This window comes from Nomascus leucogenys, chromosome 11 (genome assembly GCF_006542625.1).
Source record: "Nomascus leucogenys isolate Asia chromosome 11, Asia_NLE_v1, whole genome shotgun sequence".
NCBI classification, from domain to species: Eukaryota; Metazoa; Chordata; class Mammalia; order Primates; family Hylobatidae; genus Nomascus; species Nomascus leucogenys.
This window is the reverse complement of record NC_044391.1, coordinates 25203119-25207789: the sequence shown is the minus strand read 5'-3', so window position 1 is coordinate 25207789 and position 4671 is coordinate 25203119. Positions and strand designations below refer to the sequence as shown.

Genomic DNA, 4671 nt, shown 5'->3' with positions numbered 1-4671 from the left:
AAATTATGGTTCTTTTAAGGTGTGCCAACAGGATTAATTTCTAATCTCAGTTTTTACAACTTTGTTCTGCCTTTATACAGTACTGCCAAACTACAGTCTGAGGAGAAGGAGAACTTCTAGCAGTAAAATGTCCTATTTCACACTGGTTCTCATGAGTAATCTCAATAATACGTTGTTTTGAAGGTCAACAGCTGGCAGGAAACAGCACAGAAGAAATAACACATGCAGTTTTAAACTTGCATTCTATACTATGGTATACACACAGAAATCTTTATGCAATCAGTATACATAAGGCTGTTGATGCTTTTTTACTTTTGCTTCTTAAATTTGCTGCTCTTTGTGACTACTTCTCTTGGTAGCCATGGGCATGGTATAATATTTGTCTAGCAAGCCGAAAAAAAAGCAAATACATTAATTTTTAAAAGTCTTCCTTCAAGTTACATACATGTTTATTGTAGAAAATTTAGAAAACACAATCTAAAAGCAAAAATATCAACATCGCTCTAAATTCTACCTTCTGGAATAACCATATTAATATTTTTATCTTCATATGAAAATATATATTTATGATAATGTATGTTTTAATGTTAATGGACATATATCTCATTCAGAAAAGGCCTAAGAAAACAATTTCTAAGCAGAAGTACTGAAATGAATTGTACAAACATCACATAACAATTTGCATTTTTAAAGTATCATGGTAAAAATGCCTATGCCTAAGGATTCACTTGCACAAACACAGATTCCAAATATACCAATGAAAAAGCTGAGTTTTTGATCACAGCAATGCATCATTGTTTATTTTATTTAGTCTCAGCTAGCCTGAAAATTACCATTTTACCCAGTGGGTTATTCATCCACTGTGTGGTAGAAAAAGACAAATGTTGTCACCAAAAAAGATGATACAGTATTTCCTTTTATTCATAAAATCACCTTGAAAAACAGAAGTGATTCATGAATAAAAAAATCTATAGCAGCACTGGAGACAAAGCAGAGTGTCATTATCATACTTAAAATTGGAGAAATTTCTTAAAAACATACAGTAGTTAGCAGGATTAGTGCTAGAAACCATAGTGAAATGCAAAGCATTGAGTCAGCAGGGTTAGTAATGGGAGCTGGTCATGGGTCAAATAGTGAGCCAATTCACTGAAGAATTGTGCAACAGTTGGGCCAGTCCCAACTTGACTATTCTTTAGCCTGCAGGCTAAATCATGTTAGAAGAATTAAATAAAGTAGAATTTTTGACTCAGAAAATGAAGCCTTAGCATGAACTCCTGAACTGGAGTAAGGCAAAAAGGTAAAATTTGACCCTTAGAATGGACATCAACAAAATGACAAGGACATTGCAGCTCCATGCTAAGAGATGGGCCACACTCATAGTTTTCTTATTTCACCATTTGAGGAAAATCAGTAGATTATCTCTTTGCTTTTTATCTATGGGCCTTTCAAAAACAGCTGCCCTTTTTTCTCCTGGCAAGAAGCATTCCTATAAGTTTTTCCCTGTCACACTTATGGAGCTCTAAAGTTACAACTCTCTTTCGAGGGGTAGTTCTCTATAGCAAAGAAGGCTTGAAAATGGCCAGGGAGCCCCATGACACCCACAATGGTGAGGCAAGTCTTTCATTTATAAATGTGAATACAAAATTTGCCAGGCATTTGAGGAAAACCAAGAGCAAATTTTAGTGAGGGACACTAAAATGAATACAAAAATACAGAGAAAAAAAGAAACATATTCCTTAAATAATTTGTAATTCATATCTTCAAATAGATTTGAAAGATTATTGCATACAAAAAATGGAACTATCAGAAAAAGAGAGCATTCTTAGAAATCAAAAACATGACACAAGGATATTTTTGAAAAAGAACTCAGTTGTTGGACTGAAGATAAATGACGTGTTTGTAGAATGACTTAATGACTGGAAGACAAAGTAGAAAGAAATGAACTGTTTTACGAACTAAGCAAAGAGGTGAAAAATAGGAGAAAAAGTAGTTAAGAAAAATATGTAGTAGATTTTGTGTTCTTTGTGGCTGCTCAGCAATTTTGAACATCCTTTCTATGTTTGAAAAATTTCTCATCTTATGAGTCTCACCAAGATAGAGGCCAGAAAGTTGTCTTCCCCATCTCTCTTGTTATTTAAAGGTAAATTTCATTAGTTAAAAATTAATATTGAAACCTCTAGGGCAGTCCTTACTAAACTATTTTTACAAAGAAGTATAATTAATATGCTAAAGGATGAGATAATGGAGAATTATAAAATGCTCAATTAAAACCAAACAAGACAGAAAAAGAGGGAAGAGAAGGGAACAAAAAATAAGTGGAATAAATAGAAAACAATTATAAACAAGGTAGATGTTAGCCAAACTATATCAGTAACCATTTTAAATGCAAATGGTCTAAATACACCAATTAAAAGACAGATATGTCAGAGTGGATAAAATATCAAAACCCAACTAAACACTGCTTACCAGAAAGCCACCTTAAATACGAAGACACAGATAGAGTAAAACTAAAATAATAAGAAAGGTGGACTATGCTAACACTAATGAAAAGAAGGCTGCACTTTAGGAGGGCCAAGGTGGGAGGATTCCTTGAGCCCAGAAGTGCAAGACCAGCTTGGGGAATACAGGGAGACCATGTCTCTGTAAAATATTTAAAAATCAGCCAGGCATATTGGTGTGCGCCTGTGTTCCCAGCTACTTGGGAGGCTGAAGTGAGAGGATCACTTAAGCTCAGAAAGTTGAGGCTACCATGAGCCATGATTGTGCCACTGCACTGCAGACAACAAGACTCTGTCTAAAAAAGTAAAAAAGCCTTTTGGCTCTCTGACCAGCACCAGCACCATGGCAGTTGGCAAGAACAAGGGCTTTACAAAAGGCAGCAAAAAGGGATCCAAGAAGAAAGTGGTTGATCCATATTCTAAGAAGGATTGGTATGATGTGAAAGCACCTGCTATGTTCAATATAAGAAATATTGGAAAGACGCTCATTACCAGGACCCAAGAAACCAAAATTGCATCTGATTGTCTCAAGGGTCGTGTGTTTGAAGTGAGTCTTGCTGATTTGCAGAATGATGAAGTTGCATTTAGAAAATTCAAGCTGATTACTGAAGATGTTCAGGGCAAAAACTGCCTGACTAACTTCCATGGATGGATCTTACGCATGACAATATGTGTTCCATTGTCAAAAAATGGCAGACAATGATTGAAGCTTATGTTGATGTCAAGACTACCAATGATTACTTGCTTCGTCTGTTCTGCATTGGTTTTACTAAAAAATGCAACAATCAGATACAGAAGACCTCTTATGCTCAGCACCAACAGGTCTGCCAAATCCGGAAGAATATGATGGAAATCATGACCTGAGAGGTGCAGACAAATGACTTGAAAAAAGTGGTCAATAAATGGATTCCAGACAGCATTGGAAAAGACATAGAAAAGACTTGCTAATCTATTTATCCTCTCCACGATGCCTTCGTTAGAAAAGTAAAAATGCTGAAGAAGCCCAAGTTTGAATTGGGAAAGCTCATGGAGCTTCATGGTGAAAGCAGTAGTTCTGGAAAAGCCACTGGGGACGAGACAGGTGCTAAAGTTGAACGAGCTGAGGGATATGAACCACCAGTCCAAGAATCTGTTTAAAGTTCAGACTTCAAATAGTGGCAAATAAAAAGTGCTATTTGTGGAAAAAAAAAAAAAGAAAGAAAAAAGGAAAAGCTAGAGTAGTTATTTTGATTTCAGGAAAAAAGTAGCCTTCAGAAAAAAATTATTAGGAATAAAGGCATGCATTATGCAATGGTAAAGGCATCAATTCTCTAAAAAGACATAACAATCGGTGTGTGTGCAGCTAAGAACAGACCATCAAAGTATATTAGGCAAAAACTGATAGAACTGTAAAAAGAAATAGATAGATCCACCATTAGATGTGGAGAATTCATCTGTTAGCAGAAGTTTAATAATGCATAGATCAAGCAGGTTGAAAATTAGTAAGACTATAATTGATGAGAGTAGCACTATCAATCAATGTGATCTAACTAACAATTACAGGATACTCTATCTAATAACAGCTAAATATACATTCTTCTCAAGTTCACATAGAACATTTGCCAAGGTGGACCACAATCTGGGTCATAAAACACCACCTTAAAAACTTGTAAAGAATAGAAATCATACGAAATATGTTCTCAGACCATGATAGAATTCAACTAGATCAGTAAAAGAGAAATAACTGGAAAATTCCCAAATGTTTGGAGATTAAACATCTAAATAACACATGATTGGTCGAGGCAGGCAGATCGTGAGGTCAGGAGATTGAGACCATCCTGGCTAACATGGTGAAACCCTGTCTCTACTAAAAATACAAAAAATTAGCCAGTCATGGTGGCATGCACCTGTAGTCCTGGCTACTCAGGAGGCTGAGGCAGGAGAATCCCTTGAACCCAGGAGGCGGAGGTTGCAGTGAGCTGAGATTGTACCACTGCACTCCAGCCTGGGTGACAGAGCGAGACTCCATCTCTAAATAAATAAATAAATAACAAAAGAATAACAAAGAAACTTCAATAAAAATTATAAAATTATTTAGAACGAAATGAAATGAAAATGAAAATTTTTTCAAATTTGTGGAATGCAGAAAAAGCAGTGTTTAGAAGGAAATTTAAATGCCTTTATTAGAAAAGAA

At 35.5% G+C, this 4671-nt stretch overlaps 1 pseudogene; it reads left to right on the top strand.

Moving 5' to 3' along the window:
* The first annotated feature begins 2841 nt into the window (after nt 1–2841).
* LOC100601291 lies at nt 2842–3642 on the top strand (annotated as a pseudogene).
* The last annotated feature ends 1029 nt before the right edge of the window (nt 3643–4671 follow it).